The following is an 18,571-nucleotide window of genomic DNA, read 5'->3' as shown; positions in this document are numbered from 1 at the left end:
CTGTTTCCCTATACCTGTGTAAGTTCTGGTGGTTCTATATAGGGTGGAGTTAATGGCTACCACCTCCAAGAGGCTTATACCATACCCAGTCTGCTGCACCCAGAGCCACTGCCCCTGTGGCAGTTTACTGCTGACCCATATCTCCACAGAAGACATTCAAACACTGTTCTAAATCTCTGTGGGTTCTCTGGGTCCTGGTGCACACAAGGTTTGTTTGATCCCTCTGACTGTCTCTGGTGGCTATGGGGTTTGATTCTAAAATTAATTTTGCCCCTCCTACCATCTTGCTGGCGCTTCTCCTTTGCCCTTGGATGTGAGGTATCTCCTCAAAGTCACTCCAGCACCACGCAGACGCTTCTCCAGCGCTTACCATCTTGCTGGGGCTTCTCTACCCTTGGACATGGGGTATCTCCTCACAGCCACTCCAGCACCGTGCAGCCGTTGCTCCAGAAAATGGAGTTATTTTGGTAAATAGACTTTTTTATATTAATGCTAATTTTATTTATATCTCAATGTTCTGAATAGAATTATTGGTGCCAGTAAGTTTGGGGTACTTGTTCAAGACAGACGTTTTGAAATGTTATTTGTTACTTCATATCAGGGGCCCATAAAATTCTGATATTCTTGAAAATAAACTGTTCCCTGAAGACAGACATGAATTGAAGTTGAGAACAGATGGAGACAAGTTTGCACTTCCTCTTTCTTATAATTTAGAGGCTTGTGCTTTATAATCCAGAGAGTTGTGGTCATTATGTAGATAGAAAAGACTAAATCCAATATTTTAATGTTGGGAGAAAGCAATCTATATCAGCTCACCTTAAACTGTGCTCTGGGGAGTCCTGGAGAATCTGAGACAATTTCAAGCAATCTACAAGGTCAAAACCATTTTTGTAGTATTATTATGGTGTTATTGGAATTTTTCATTCCCATTCTCTCATGTGTGTAAAGTAGTATTTTTTAGAGGTTAATGTTATATAATAGCAGAACAGATCAAATGCAGAAACAGGTATGCAAATCAGCTTTCTCCTTTCAGTCAGGCATTAAAAAGATTTATAAAAAGAAAAAAATATCATTTTCATAATATTTTTGTTTTGGAAAATATACTTATTTTCATAAAAAAGGAGCTTGTATGTTAAATAATATATTTTTATTATCTCATTTTAAATGAATTAATAAATATTAACTCATTTCTCAGTTTTAAAGTATATTATAACATGTAATTGACTTGTTAAAGCTTTTTAGGTCCTTAGGGCATTTATAAAGAGCAAATGGATGCTGAAACCAAAAAGTTTGAGAGTTATTTATCTTGAATTAATTTGGTATTTTATTTCTTGAGATTATGTCATTATATGGTTATTTAATCCAACAATGCAGCTAAGGTTATGTGAATGGCAATAGGTTAAAAAAAAAAACACCTGAATACAATAGAATGATTACTTTTTTCCATAGTATATACTCATTGATTTGTGGTATTTGGTTAAATTTGATTTTGATCCCAGAAAGAATTCAAATTAGGTAGTTTATTTTAATTACTCTGTTAATGCTGAGGAAACTGTTACACTCCAATTCTTTGAACTTTTACATTTTTATCCATTTAATGGTCTACCACCAAATGTGTTTGTTTGAATACATGCATTTTCCTGAAGAGAGGACTATGAGGCGTTCTGTGATTCAAAAATTAAACCCTGGGACACTCACATATAAATACTCACAAAAAACTTGGTCAGTTGAATAAGAGTTAATTGGTCAGTTAATACTTAGTTAATGAGTATATCTTAATTATTTTGCCTGCTATAGCAGCAAATACTTAATTCTCACCATTCTGTAGGCTGGAAAATACAAGATCAATGTGCCAGCAGATTCTTGTGTCTAGTGAGAGCCCGCTTCCAGGTATGCACAGGGCCTTGTTCTTATTGTATCCCAACATGGCAGAGAGCAGACAGGGTAAGCAAGTGCTCTCATTTCTTCTTATAATGACACTGCCTCCACCATGAGGACTCTATATTCATGAGCTAATTACCTCCCAAAGGCCCCATTTTCAAATATCATCACATTAAGGATAAGGGTTTCTAAATATGAATTTTAAGGGGACAATGGCAAACTGCTTATCTATTGAGTGACCCATATATTAAAGACTGTGAAGAAATTTCACAGAAGCATTTCAGGAAGCACCCTACTCCAGTACTCTTGCCTGGAAAAATCCCATGGACAGAGGAACCTGGTAGGCTGCAGTCCATGGGATCGCTAAGTGTCGGACACGACTGAGCGACTTCACTTTCACTTTTCCATTTCATGCATTGGAGAAGGAAATGGCAACCCACTCCAGTGTTCTTGCTTGGAGAATCTCAAGGATGGGGGAGCCTGGTGGGCTGCCGTCTATGGGGTCGCACAGAGTCGGACACGACTGAAGCGACTTAGCAGCAGCAGCAGCAGCATGAATTTTAGTTTCCTTGTCTTTTAATTGAGATAATAATACCAACCTAATTGGTAGTTGTAAAGATTAAATTATTTACTGAAATCCACAAGGCCAGAAGGTGGCAAAGTTAAGACTTAATTTTTTGTAATCTGAATACAAATATTATAAGTGTCCCCCAATATCTTCTCCTAAAATTAAACATAAACAAATGAAATGTGCCTGCATAGAATACTTAAAGTATGGTATACTGTAAGACTCACTGGCAGTAAAGACGGGGTGTTCAGAAACAGGCTCTAAAAATAGTTACTATTTTGATATTATATTTTCATATATGCATTTCATCAAGTAGAATAAGTAAGTTCTGCATTGCATATTTTTAGTCTTAAAGGATAAGCTCTGCATGATAAATTTACTTTTAGCTATAGTATAATAGAAAACAGACAGAACTTAGTACAGAATCAATCCATTATGCAGGACAGATAGTACAATTAATAAGTTGGAGATAAGGTCAGAAGAGGTTTCAATTTGGATCATTAATAAGCTCTTGAATTAATACATTTTTATGAGCAGGAAAGCAATGAACAATTGAATGTCCAAGGTTAACCCATCTGGAAGTTAGAGTAGCTGGGCAGAACAAAACATGAGATAAGGCAAGAACACTCTTCACATTGCCTGGTGTTTGGCATCAGAGGGATCCATTAAAGGTGAAATCAGAGCTCCACCCCCTTCAACTGTCCAAATGATTTGAGACTCAAATCAAGTTTTCTGTCTTGGAAGGCTTAGAAGTCTTGTCAGGGTCATGAGTGGAATTTTTAAACAGACTAAAAATGAATAGTGGATAGGAAGGGAAGAGATGCTTAAAGTATGGCAGGATTTACCAAGAGCATCCCAAAAGTGATAGGTCCCTGGACTTACTAGCTAATTAGGAGCTTCCTGTAGTGATACAAAGTTTCAGTTTTATACTTGGTCCTCTATACTGTTTTACTCAAAATTCCACTGAATTAAGATGCTATAACAATACCTGAATTTGTGCAGAAGATTTAAGGTTTCTATCTAACTCTTATATGCCATGGCTCTGTAATTTTAAATGTCCAGAAACTCTGTTTCAATTTTGATACATCCACTACATGGCTTATCTCTAAACTAAATTTCTTTCCAGGATAAGTATTTAAAATATGTGGAAAAATCAATCTCAATTTTATTTTTAATCTTTTGACTAGTGTTTCAAAGCTTCTAATTATCATCACTTTTTGGATGCAAAAGCATAGCTGTTGTTGCCATTCAGCCGCTCAGTCACGTCCAATTCTTTGTGACCCCATGGACTGTAGCGCACCAGGCTTCTCTGTCCATCACCATCTCCCAGCGTTTGCTCTAACTCATGTCCATTGAGTTGGTGATACCATTCAACCATCTCATCCTCCGTCTTCCCCTTCTCCTCCTGCCTAAATCTTTCCCAGAATCAGGGTCTTTTCTAATGAATTGGCTCTATGCATCAGGTGGCCAAAGTACTGGAGCTTCAGCATCAGTCCTTCCAATTCAGGATTGATTTCCTTTAGCATTGACTGGTTTGATCTCCTTGCTATCCAAGGCACTCTCAAGTGTCTTCTCCAACACCACAGTTCAAAAGCATCAATTATTTGGTGCTCAGTCTTCTTTATAGTCCAACTCAAACATCCATACATGACTACAGGAAGAAGCAGCTTTGACCATATGGACCCTTGTCAGCAAAGTGATATCACTGCTTTTTAATATGCTGTCTAGATTTGTCATAACTTTTCTTGCAAGGAGAGGGTGTCTTTTAATTTCATGGCTGCAATTACCATCTGCAGTGATTTTGGAGCCCAAGAAAATAAAGTCTGTCAGTGTTTCCATTATTTCCCCATCTATTTGCCATGAAATGATGGAGCTGGATGCCATGCATAGTATTTTAGGTGTATTTTGGGGTAGCCTGGGAACTTAGCTGCTGGTAATATTCCTGCTTATCAGATAAAAACTTATTCAGAATTTCAAAATGTGAAATTTGAAAGTTACCTTGGAGGCAGTACTTTTATTTATTTTTTTTATTTGTGGGTTCCCTGCAAGCAAAATTACACATTTCAGATTTATACTGTAAATTTTTGCCAAGATATTGTCACTAGCATTCTGTATGTGTCAGAAGACATTGTAGTAAGCCTTAGAAAAAGCAAAATGAGAATGGAACAAGGTAGTAGTAACTGGCCATGTTAGCAAGGAGCAATGTCATAGAAATGGAAGGCATAAATCATGTTTCATGAAAGCTGACGGTTTTGCAGGGATTATCTATTTCTTAACTTACCATACTGTGCACTTTTACTTGTACTACGTATGATAGCATGCTGTCAAGACACAGTCAAGTAAATGGATTAAAAGTAGTTTGGATTAGGCCAAGATTGCAATTTAGAAATTAATTATAAGTGATTTTGAAGAATGGAAGAAGAAAGTTAATAGTTGGAAGAGTAGAGAAGAATAAAGTAGTGCTACTTTTATATTCATCAGTCTACTTTCTTACATTTTCCCCTTAGACTGCTGAGTCAAGAGGTTCTCAATTTTTTTTTTTTTGGCTAAAATACAAGATTATATATCGGGAAGTGTTAAAATATGTTTAAATCAACAAGATTTTAAAAATAAAATTGGCTCATTTTTAAAATGAGTTAGAATCAAAATGAATTACCATCAAAGAGAAGTTGAATTGGGTCATGTTAATAAAATGGAAAAAGCATGAACAGCTTGATGAAGCTTGGCAGTTTCATGATCACAAACATTCCCTGCTGAGATAATGAACTTGACAATAGCTCTTCTTATTCTTAAGATATGATAGCAAAAGTCATTGTACAAAATCTCAGAATGAGGGCAATTCATGCTGACTACAGAGTCATTCTGTAGTGACTAAGAGAGTCTGTGACTGATGTATTATCATAGAGAGTGAGCTCCTGCATTTTTATACAGGAAGGACAAAAATAAGAATGACATTATTCTTCTTGTAAAATATGAGTGATGCAGGTAGAAATCTCAAGTAATGAATGGTGGATGATTTGAAGAAGTTGATTATTTGAATTAATTTACCCAAGCATTGAAGGTGACAATGTAAATTCCCACAGAAATCAATTGTTTCAAAATGTCTGATTCAGCAAGACTTCAGCTATTCAAACCCTAATAGCACTCAGGTTTATCCAATATTTTTTATACATAAATTATTTTGTATCATCTCCATCACCTCCATATTTGCTGGCATAATGAGTCCAGCATTTGCACAGCGTCATCTTTCAGGATTTGAAATAGCTCAGCTGGAATTCCATCACCTCCACTAGTTTTGTTCGTAGTGATGCTTCCTAAGGCCACTTGACTTCACATTCCAGGATGTCTGGCTCTAGGTGAGTGATCACACCATCGTGATTATCTGGGTTATGAAGATCGTTTTTGTACAGTTCTGTGTATTCTTGCCACCTCTCTTAGTATCTTCTGCTTCTGTTAGGTCCCTACAATTTCTGTCCTTTATTGAGTCCATCTTTCAGAAAACTAATTTCCTGGGATCTGGTCCCATCACTTTGTGGGAAATAGACGGGGAAACAGTGGAAACAGTGTCAGACTTTATTTTTTGGGGCTCCAAAATCACTTCAGATGGTGACTGCAGCCATGAAATTAAAAGACGCTTACTTCTTGGAAGGAAAGTTATGACCAACCTAGATAGCATATTCAAAAGCAGAGACATTACTTTGCCAACAAAGGTCCGTCTAGTCAAGGCTATGGTTTTTCCTGTGGTCATGTATGGATGTGAGAGTTGGACTGTGAAGAAAGCTGAGTGCTGAGGAATTGATGCTTTTGAACTGTGGTGTTGGAGAAGACTCTTGAGAGTCCCTTGGACTGCCAGTCCATTCTAAAGGAGATCAGTCCTGGGTGCTCATTGGAAGGACTGATGTTAAAGCTGAAACTCCATTAGTTTGGCCACCTCATGCGAAAAGTTGACTCATTGGAAAAGACCCTGATGCTGGGAGGGATGGCGGGCAGGAGGAGAAGGGGATGACAAAGGATGAGATGGCTGGATGGCATCACTGACTCGATGGACATGAGTCTGAGTGAACTTCGGGAGTTGGTGGTGGACAGGGAGGCCTGGCGTGCTGCGATTCATGGGGTCGAAAAGAATAGCACACAACTGAGCGACTGAACTGACTGAACTGAACTTACATGAAATGTTCCCTTGGTATCTCTAATTCTCTTGAAGAGATCTCTAGTCTTTCCCATTATATTGTTTTCCTCTATTTCTTTGCACTGATAGCTGAGGAAGGCTTTCTTGTCTCTCCTTGCTATTCTTTGGAATGCTTCATTCGAATGGGTATATCTTTCCTTTTCTCCTTTGCTTTTCACTTTCCATCTTTTCACAGCTATTTGTAAGGCCTCCTCAGACAGCCATTTTGCTTCTTTGCATTTCTTTTTCTTGGGGATGGTCTTGATTCCTGTCTCTTGTGCAGTGTCACAAACCTCCATCCATAGTTCATCAGGTACTCTGTCTATCAGATCTAGTCCCTTAAGTCTATTTCTCACTTCCACTGTATAGTCATAAGGGATTTGATTTAGGTCATACCTGAATGGTCTAGTGGTTTTCTCCACCTTCTTCAATTTAAGTCTGAATTTGGCAATAAGGAGTTCATGATCCAAGACACACTCAGCTCCCCATCTTGTTTTTGTTGATTGTATAGAGCTTCTCCATCTTTGGCTGCAAAGAATATAATCAATCTGATTTTGGTGTTAACCATCTGGTGATGTCCATGTGTAGAGTCTTCTCTTGTGTTGTTGGAAGAGGGTGTTTGCTATGACCAGTGGCGATTGCAGCAATGAAATTAAAAGACACTTACTCCTTGAAAGGAAAGTTATGACCAACCTAGACAGCATATTAAAAAACAAAGACATTACTTTGCCAACAAATGTCCATCTAGTCAAGGCTATGGTTTTTCCAGTGGTCATGTATGGATGTCAGAGTTGGACTATAAAGAAAGCTGAGTGCAGAAGAATAGATGCTTTTGAACTGTGGTGTTGGAGAAGACTCTTGAGAGTCCCTTGGACTGCAAGAAAATCCAACCAGTCAATCTTAAGGAGATCAGTCCTAGGTGTTCAATGGAAGGACTGATGTTGAGGCTGAAACTCCAATGCTTTGGCCACCTGATGTGAAGAGCTGACTCATTAGAAAAGACCCTGATGCTGGGAAAGATTGAGGGCAAGAGGAGAAGGGACGACAGAGGATGAGATGGTTGGATGGCATCATCGACTCAGTGGACATAAGTTTGGGTAAACTCTGGGAGTTGATGATGGACAGGAAGGCCTGGCGTGCTGCGGTTCATGGGGTCCCAAAGAGTCAGACACAACTGAGTGACTGAACTGAACCATCACCTCCACCTCCCATCACCAGCTCAAGATATCTCAGCAGATAGACGTATTAGATGAAATCTCCTTTGTTAGTTTATACCCTAAGCCATTTCTTCATCAGCTATTTTATGGTAAGAAAAAACCCAAAGTCCATCAAGAATATCTATATTTTAAACACATAAAATAAATCATGATAATCTCAAAGAGAATTGAGTCTCTGTTATCCAACCTCCTAAACTACATATTAACTATTGCTGCTGCTGCTGCTAAGTCACATCAGTCATGGCCAACTCTGTGTGACCCCATAGACGTCAGACCACCAGGCTCCTCTGTCCCTGAGATTCTCCAGGCAAGAATACTGGAGTTGGTTGCAATTTCTTTCTCCAATGCATGCATGCATGCTAAGTCGCTTCAGTCGTGTCTGACTCTGTGTGACCCCATATACAGCAGCTCACCAGGCTCCCCTGTCCACAGGATTCTCCAGGCAAGAATACTGTAGTGGGTTGCCATTTCCTCCTAATATTAGCTATTATTGGTCCAGTATTCTGATTGTCATAGTTAACTATTAAATTTTATTTAAACTGACATATTTATTTAAACTCTGCTTTATGGACTTTAAGGGAGACCAGTTCAGCTCAGTGCAGTAGCTCAGTCTTGTCTGACTCCTTATGACACCATGGATTTCAGCAAGCCAGGCTTCCCTGTCCATCACCAACTCCCAGAGCTTGCTTGAACTCATGTCCATTGAGTTGGTGATGCCACTCAACCATCTTATCCTCTGTCGTCCCCTTCTCCTCCTGCTTTCGATTTTTCCCAGCATCAGGGTCTTTTCAAAGGAGTCAGTTATTCTCATTTGGTGGCCAAAGTATTGGAGTTTCAGCTTTAGCATCAGTCCTTCCACTGAATATTCAGGACTTATTTCCTTTAGGATTGACTGGTTTGACCTCCTTGTAGTCCAAGGGACACTCAAGAATCTTCTCCAACACCACAGTTCAAAAGCATCAATTATTTGGCGCTCAGCTTTCTTTATAGTTCAACTCTCATATCTATATATGACTATTGGAAAAACCACATCTTTCACTAGATCCCAAAGGATTCATCTACCTATGAAAATAGCCAGGTTTGGAAAGTCATGACTAATGATTCCAAATATATGCTTATGCACCTCAATGGTCTGTGCAGTTGCAAGAGATTGAAAGAAATGGGCAATCCACATAATATATGATTAATTGCCCTGGTACATGACTATGACTGTGAGATAGCTATGTTATATAGTTTACTTAATGAAGGTACAGAACAAGACTGAAACTGGCAGTTTTCCCCAAGTATTCCCCTCCTGCCCCAGCAGTCTTCCTTTAATAAAATGTAGCTTCCAGGTTTGAAATGCCCTAGAGTAGTTTGACAAACTACTACAGTTCCCCAAAAGGACAAATCATAGCCTGCATGAGTTAGTATTTCTCATGTAGAAAGAATTAGAAAACTTCCAATGAGTGCTGTGCCAAATTCCAAGATGGATATAGAGGAACTTGTCTGTGTCCTCAAGTCTTTACCTGATTTTTTCCCCTTCTCTTTCCCCAAATTTGTACTCTCCTTCCAGCATTCCATCTGTTTCAGAACTGGGTTACTGCAGAAGACCATTAATTGAGAGGGGAAATAGTGGTACCAAGTCCATCTCTTGCTTGAATTTTCAAACCATACCATTTAGCGCAATGTCCTCTAAGGAAAGGTACTATTTTCTGATCCACAAAACATGTAATAGGTAAGGAGAGGCCCTACAAGTAGATGAAAGTTACTTCTTTCCTTGAATAGTGAGAAAAACATCTTCTAAGAAATGTTTTTCAGGGTTTAGTCGAGGATTGCAACCTCTGGCCCAGACCTCCCTGAACACATGGTTGGGCCTGTGATACAGGATGATCCTAATGTGGTGGTCTGTTCTCTCTTCCATATATGCTTCTCCCGGAACATCATAGGACCTAAGCTAGGCTGATTCAAGTCTTTCCTAGAATTTTTTTAAAAATTTAATTTGTGGGCATAATCCTTATGTGAATTCAGAAACAATGCCAGTTGTCCCTACTCAACCATGAACTTCATTATCTCCTCAACAATAGCTTTCAATAAATGATTCCATAAGTGATTTCACTGCATATATAGGTCCTAGTGTATAATGTTTAAATGAAGACACTGGCATTTGAAAAGTCTGCATTTAAATATAAGCAACACTCTTCTTGATATCCCTGGTGGCTCAGTGGATAAGAATCTGCCAACCAATGCAGAAGACACAAGAGACAAGAGTTTGATCTGTGGGTAGGGAAGATCCCTTGGAGGAGGAAATGACAACGCACTCAAGTATTCTTTCCTGGAAAATTCCATGGACAGAGGAGTCTGGTGGGCTGCATTCCACGGGGTCACAAAGAGTCAGCTGAGTGCACACACGCACACACACACACACACATGCACACACACACACAGAGGTTTGTCAGTTTAGGTGAGCTATGTGATTTAACAGTCTATGGTTTGATATGTATGGAAATAACAGTTGTGTCCTTTTTTCTTAAATTAGAGGCATGCTGTGTTGTTATTATATCATCCCTGGACTACTGTACATGTTGCATAGATACTGCAAACTTTTATTACTTATGAGCTTTGTAAGGTATTATAGATGTATATTCAGTTGAAGGACACAATTCCTCTTTGCCCATGTTTCTTTGAACTCTGAATCAAGATAAGAATTATTGTAAAACCATTTTTTTTGTTTGTTTTCAACTTGCTGGCACAGATACATTTTTAACTTCAAAGTGACTTCTATAATGCAAACATTTAAAAAGTAATATTAATAATTATCTACTTGCCATTATTGAAAACTATTTCTATCCTGTTTTCTATCTCAGTTATGGACATCATACTTATTGTCATTTCAGAAGGACTAAATAAATTGCTCAAAGTAATACATTTTGAGTTACATTATGCACTAAATATTTTACTTTTATCCAGAATCCATATTCTTTACCACCATGGTCTCTTGCTTATTTTTGCCAGTATCTATATATTCCCTGTAGCCATGAAATTAAAAGATGCTTGCTCCTTGGAAGAAAAACTATGACAAACCTAGACAGCATATTTAAAAGCAGAGACATTACTTTATTAACAAAGGTCCATCTAGTCAAAGCTATGGTTTTTCCAGTAGTCATTTATGAATGTGAGAGTTGGACCATAAAGAAGGCTGAACACTAAAGAATTGATGCTTTTGAACTGTAGTGTTGGAGAAGACTCTTGAGAGTGCCTTTGACTACAAGGAGATCAAGCCAGTCAATCCTAAAGGAAATCAGTCCTGAATATTCATTGGAAGAACTGATGCTGAAGCTTCAGTACTTTGATCATCTGTTGCAAAAAGCCAATTCATTAGAAAAGACCCTGATGCTGGGAAAGATTGAAGGCAGGAGGAGAAGGGGACGACAGAGAATGAGATGGTTGGATGGCATCGCCAACTCAATGGACATGAGTTTGAGCAAGCTCTGGAAGTTGGTGAAGGACAGGAAAGCCTGGTCAGTCAGACATGACTGAGTGATTGAACAACAGCAATATACTCCCTGAATTAAATACCTCTCTTCTGCGTCAACACTATTCTCTCAAATGAATTAAAATATTTTCCAAATTTTCTTTAGGCATAGTTTAAGTATAACAAAAAGTTAAATATATTAATATTTTTCTGATTTATACTTTGCTTGACATAATTAGATCTTCCTGAAGTGGGTAGAATTTTCCCAGGATGGATGGAACACTATAAAGGAAAGCCAGATTTGGATTTCAGCCCCAGTGCAAACACTGATTTAAATAGACATTAAATATTAGTGTTATACATTAGAAACACACTGAGACTGGCAATAAAATCCCATAGGAAACCCAACTCTGAGTTATAATCAGAAACAAACTCTTCAAATACATAATTAAAAGCCTGATAGATGTTTTCTTTTTATTAAATAGGGTGACTGGAGACAAATACATTAGTTTAGTGTGGTCATTAAAGTGATGACATAGATATTACCTTTCCTAAATTATTTTAAGTATAATTGCATGTATAATTACAGATACTTAAGAAAAGAACAATAAGAAAATCAGGTTGCTAAAGCCAGACATTCTTTAAAAACATAGCTACCCAACCTATTTTGATTCTTCTCTTTTAAGAGGAGATTTTTAACTAGTAAGAACAGAAAGAGGGCTTCCCTGGTAGCTGAGCTGGTGAAGAATCTGCCTGCAATACAGGAGATGCTGGTTCAATTCTTGGGTTGTGAAGATCCCCTGGAGAAGAGAATGGCTGCCCACTTCAGTATTCTGACCTGGAGAATTCCATGGACAGAAGAGCCTGAAAGCAACAGTCCAGGGCTTGCAAAGAATCAGACCCGACTGAGCAACTTTCATTATACTACACTACAAGAACAGGAAAAAAAAAATTATTAGGGAATTAAAATCTTTGATTTGTGAGATTACAGGGAAGTCTCGGGTTGCTTAAAATCAACTTAGACTGTTGGTCTTGAAGACTCAGCTTATAGAAATGACTAATATACCAATCATAGTCCTGAAGGACTAGCAATAAATATTGCATTCTTTGTTTGGTTTTGTTTTTTAATTTTTTAAAAATTATTATTTTTTTGGAGGCTAATTACTTTACAATATTGTATTGGTTTTGGCATACATTGACATGAGTCAACCACGGGTGTACATGTGTTCCCCATCTGGAAATCCCCTCCCACCTCCCTCACCATCCCATCCCTCTGGGTCATCTCAGTGCAGCAGCCCCGAGCACCCTGTATCATGCATCAAACCTGGACTGGTGATCCATTTCACATATGATAATATACATGTTTCAATGCCATTCTCCCCAACCATCCCACCCTCGCCCTCTACCAAAGAGCCCAAAAGACTGTTCTATACATCTGTGTCTCTTCTGCTATCTTACATACAGGGTTATCGTTACCATCTTTCTAAATTCCATATATATGCATTAGTATACCATATTGGTGTTTTTCTTTCTGGCTTACTTCACTCTGTATAATAGGCTCCAGTTTCATTCACCTCATTAGAACAGATTCAAATGTATTCTTTTTAGTGGCTGAGTAATACTCCATTACTGGTATATGTACCACAGCTTTCTTGTCCATTCGTCTGTTGGTGGACATCTAGGTTGCCTCCATGTCCTGGCTATTGTAAACAGTACTGTGATGAACATTGGGGTACACGTGTCTCTTTCAGTTCTGGTTTCCTTGGTGTGTATGCCCAGCAGTGGGATTGCTGGGTCATATGGAAGTTCTATTTCCAGTTTTTTAAGGAATCGCCACAGTGTTCACCATAGTGGCTGTACTAGTTTGCATTCCCACCAACAGTGTAAGAGGGTTCCCTCTTCTCCACACCCTCTTCAGCATTTATTGCTTGTAGACTTTTGGATAGCAGCCATTCTGACTGGCTGAAATGGTACCTCATTGTGGTTTTGATTTGCATTTCTCTAATAATGAGTGATGTTGAGCATCTTTTCATGTGTTTGTTAGCCATCTGTATGTCTTCTTTGGAGAAATGTCTGTTTAGTTCTTTGGCCCATTTTTTGATTGGGTCGTTTATTTTTCTGGAGTTGAGCTGCAGGAGTTGCTTGTATATTTTTGAGATTAGTTGTTTGTCAGTTGCTTCATTTGCTATTATTTTCTCCCATTCTGAAGGTTGTCTTTACACCTTGCTTATAGTTTCCTTTGTTGTGCAGAAGCTTTTAATTAAGTCCCATTTGTTTACTTTTCCTTTTATTTCCAATATTCTGGGAGGTGGGTCATAGAGGATCCTGTTGTGATTTATGTCAGAGTGTTTTGCCTATGTTTTCCTCTAGGAGTTTTATAGTTTCTGGTAGTACGTTTAGATTTTTAATCCATTTTGATTTATTTTTGTGTATGGTGTTAGAAAGTGTTCTAGTTTCATTCTTTTACAAGTGGTTGACCAGTTTCCCCAGCACCACTTGTTAAAGAGATTGTGTTTTCTCCATTGTATATTCTTGCCTCCTTTGTCAAAGATAAGGTGTCCATAGGTGCATGGGTTTATCTCTGGGCTTTCTATTTTGTTCCATTGATCTATATTTCTGTCCTTGTGCCAGTACCATACTGTCTTGATGACTGTGGCTTTTTAATAGAGCCTGAAGTCAGGCAGGTTAATTCCTCCAGTTCCATTCTTCTCTCTCAAGATTGCTTTGGCTATTCAAGGTTTTTTTGTATTTCCATACAAATTGTGAAATTATTTGTTCTAGCTCTGTGAAAAATACCATTGGTAGCTTGATAGGGATTGCACTGAATCTATAAATTGCTTTGGGTAGTATACTCATTTTCACTATATTGATTCTTCTGACCCATGAACACGGTATATTTCTCCATCTATTTGTGTCTTCTTTGATTTCTTTCACCAGTGTTTTATAGTTTTCTATATATAGGTCTTTTTTTTTTTTTTTTTTTTTTTAGGTAGATATATTCCTAAGTGTTTTATTCTTTTCACTGCAATGGTGAATGGAATTGTTTCCTTAATTTCTTTCTGTTTTCTCATTGTTAGTGTATAGGAATGCAAGGGATTTCTGTGTGTTGATTTTATATCCTGAAACTTTACTATATTCATTGATTAGCTCTAGTAATTTTCTGATGGAGTCTTTAGGGTTTTCTATGTAGAGGATCATGTCATCTGCAAACAGTGAGAATTTTACTTCTTTTCCACTTTGGATTCCTTTTATTCCTTTTTCTACTCTGATTGCTGTGGCCAAAACTTCTGAAACTATGTTGAATAGTAGTGGTGAGAGTCAGCATCCTTGTCTTGTTCCTGACTTTAGGGGAAATGCTTTCAATTTTTCACCATTGAGGATAACGTTTGTTGTGGGTTTGTCATTTATAGCTTTTACTATGTTGAAGTATGTTCCTTCTATTCCTGCTTTCTGGAGGTTTTTTTTTTTTATCATAAATGGATGTTGAATTTCTGAGATAATCATATGGTTTTTATTTTTCAATTTGTTAATGTGGTGTATTATGTTGATTGGTTTGCGGATATTGAAGAATCCTTGCATCCCTGGGATAAAGCCCCCTTGGTCATGATGTATGATCTTTTTAATACGTTGTTGGATTCTGTTTGCTAGAATTTTGTTAAGGATTTTTGCGTCTATGTTCATCAGTGATATTGGCCTGTAGTTTTCCTTTTTTGTGGCATTTTTGTCAGGTTTTGGTATGAGGGTGATGGTGGCTTCATAGAATGAGTTTGGAAGTTTACCTTCCTCTGCTATTTTCTGGAAGAGTTTGAGTAGGATAGGTGTTAGCTCTTCTCTAAATTTTTGCTGAATTCAGCTGTGAAGCCGTCTGGTCCTGGGCTTTTGTTTGCTGGAAGATTTCTGATTACTGTTTCAATTTCTGTGCTTGTGATGGGTCTGTTAAGATTTTCTTTCTTCCTGGTTCAGTTTTGGAAAGTTGTACTTTTCTAAGAATTTGCCAATTTCTTCCAAGTTGTACATTTTATTGGCATATAGTTGCTGATAGTAGTCTCTTATGATTCTTTGTATTTCTGTGTTGTCTGTTGTGATCTCTCCATTTTCATTTCTAATTTTGTTGATTTGATTTTTCTCCCTTTGTTTCTTGATGAGTCTGGCTAATGGTTTGTCAATTTTATTTATCCTTTCAAAGAACCAGCTTTTGGCTTTGTTGATTTTTGCTATGGTCTCTTTTGTTTCTTTTGCATTTATTTCTGCCCTAATTTTTAAGATTTCTTTCCTTCTACTAACCCTGGGGTTCTTCATTTCTTCCTTTTCTAGTTGCTTTAGGTATAGAGTTAGGTTATTTATTTGACTTTTTTCTTGATTCTTGAGGTAAGCTTGTATTGCTATGAACCTTCCCCTTAGCACTGCTTTTACATTGTCCCATAGGTTTTGGGTTCTTGTGTTTTTATTTTCATTCGTTTCTATGAATATTTTGATTTCTTCTGTGATTTGTTGGTTATTCAGCAGCGTGTTGTTCAGCCTCCATATGTTGGAATTTTTAATAGTTTTTCTCCTGTAATTGAGATCTAATCTTACTGCATTGTGGTCAGAAAAGATGCTTGGAATAATTTCAATTTTTTTTTTTTTTTTTAAATTTACCAAGGCTAGACTTATGGCCCAGGATGTGATCTATCCTGGAGAAGGTTCCATGTGCACTTGAGAAAAAGGTGAAATTCATTGTTTTGGGGTGAAATGTCCTATAGATATCAATTAGGTCTAACTTGTCTATTGTATCATTTAAAGTTTGTGTTTCTTTGTGAATTTTCTGTTTAGTTGATCTATCCATAGGTGTGAATGTGGTATTAAAGTCTCCCAGTATTATTGTGTTATTATTAATTTCCTCTTTCATACTTGTTAGCATTTGTCTTACATATTGTGGTGCTATGTTGGGTGCATATATATTTATAATTGTTATATCTTCTTCTTGGATTGATCCTTTTATCATTATGTAGTGTCCTTCTTGTAGTGTCTCTTTTCACAGCCTTTGTTTTAAAGTCTATTTTATCTGATATGAGTATTGCTACTCCTGCTTTCTTTTGATCTCTATTTGCATGAAACATCTCCTTCCAGCCCTTCACTTTCAGTCTGTATGTGTCCCCTGTTTCGAGGTGGGCCTCTTGTAGACAACATACATCCATTCAGCCAGTCTTTATCTTTTGGTTGGGGCATTCAACCCATTTACATTTAAGGTAATTATTGATAAGTATGATCCCATTGCCATTTACTTTATTGTTTTGGGTTCGAGTTTATACACCCTTTCTGTGTTTCCTGTCTAGACAAGATCCTTTAGCATTTGTTGAAGAGCTGGTTTGGTGGTACTGAATTCTCTCAGATTTTGCTTGTCTGTAAAGCTTTTGATTTCTCCTTCATGTTTGAATGAGATCCTTGCTGGTTACAGTAATCTGGGCTGTAGGTTATTTTCTTTCATCACTTTAAGTATGTCTTGCCATTCCCTTCTGGCCTAAAGAGTTTCTCTTGAAAGATCAACTGTTATCCTTATGGGAATCCCCGTGTGTGTTATTTGTTGTTTTTCCCTTGCTGCTTTTAATATTTGTTCTTTGTTAATTTGATTAAATATGTGTCTTGGGGTGTTTCACCTTGGGTTTATCCTGTTTGGGACTCTCGGGCTTTCTTGGACTTGGGTGACTATTTCCTTCCCCATTTTAGGAAAGTTTTCAACTATTATCTCCTCGAGTATTTTCCCATAGCCTTTATTTTTGTCTTCTTCTGGGACTCCTATGATTCAAAATTGGGGCGTTTAACATTGTTCCAGAGGTCTCTGAGGTTGTCCTCATGTCTTTTAATTCTTTTTTTCTTTTTTCCTCTCTGTTTCATTTATTTCTATCATTCTATCTTCTATCTCACTAATCCTAACTTCTGCCTCTGTTATTCTACTGTTGGTTCCCTCCAGAGTGTTTTTGATCTCATTTATTGCATTATTCATTATATATTGACTCTCTTTTATTTATTCTAAAGTGAAAGTGAAGTTGCTCAGTCATGTCTGACTCTTTGCAACCCCATGGACTGTAGCCCATCAGGCTCCTCCATCCATGGAATTTTCTAGGCAACAATACTGGTGTGGGTTGCTATTTCTTTCTCCAAGGGATCTTCCCGACCTGGGGATCGAACCTGGGTCTCCCACATTGCAGGCAGACGCTTTACCGTCTGAGCCACCAGGGAATCCCATTTCTTCTAAGTCCTTGTTAAACATTTATTGCATCTTCTCTATCCTTGTCTCCAGGCTATTTATCAGTAACTGCATTTTGTTTTCAAGATTTTGGATCATTTTCACTATCATTATTCAGAATTCTTTATCAGGTAGATTCCCTATCTCTTCCTCTTTTGTTTGGTTTGGTGTGCATTTATCCTGTTCCTTTACCTTCTGGATATTTCTCTGCCTTTTCATCTTGTTTATATTGCTGTGCTTGAGGTGGCCTTTCTGTATTCTGGCAGTTTGTGGTTCCTCTTATTGTGGAGGTTCCTCGCTGTGGGTGGGGTTGGACATGTGGCTTGTCAATGTTTCCTGGTTAGGGAAGCTTGTGTCGGTGTTCTGGTGGGTGGACCTGGGTTTCTTCTCTCTAGAGGGCACTAAAGTGTCCAGTAATGAGTTTTGAGATGTCAGTGAGTTTGGTGTGACTTTGGGCAGCCTGTATATGAAGCTCAGGGCTATGTTCCTGTGTTGCTGGAGAATTTGCATGGTATGTCTTTCTCTGGGACTTGTTGGCCCTTGCGTGGTACTTCGTTTCAGTGTAGGTTTGGAGGCATTTGATGAGCTCCTATCAATTAATGTTCCCTGGAGTCAGGAGTTCTCTGGTGTTCTCAGGATTTGCACTTAAGCCTCCTGCCTCTGGTTTTCAGTATTATTCTTACAGTAGACTCAAGACTTCTCCATCTATACAGCACCAATGATAAAACATCTAGGTTAAAGATGAAAAGTTTCTCCACAGTGAGGGACACCCAGAGAGGTTCACAGAGTTACATGGAGAAGAGAATAGGGAGGAGGGAATTAGAGGTGACCCGAATGAGATGAGGTGGATTCAATAGAGGAGCAAGCAGGCTATCCAGTAATCACTTCCTTATGTGCACTCCACAACTGGACCACTCAGAGATGTTCACGGAGTTATACAGAGAATAGAAGAGGGAGGAGAGAGATAGATGTAACCAGGAGAGAAGAGGGGGAATCAAAAGAGGCGAGAGCAAGCTAGCCAGTAATCACTTCTCTATGTGCTCTCCACAGTCTGGTT

This window comes from Bos grunniens, chromosome 6, assembly GCF_055505025.1.
Source record: "Bos grunniens cultivar Pamir isolate PY7600 chromosome 6, Bosgru_T2T1.0, whole genome shotgun sequence".
Lineage (NCBI taxonomy): Eukaryota > Metazoa > Chordata > Mammalia > Artiodactyla > Bovidae > Bos > Bos grunniens.
Note: the sequence above shows the minus strand (reverse complement) of the source record.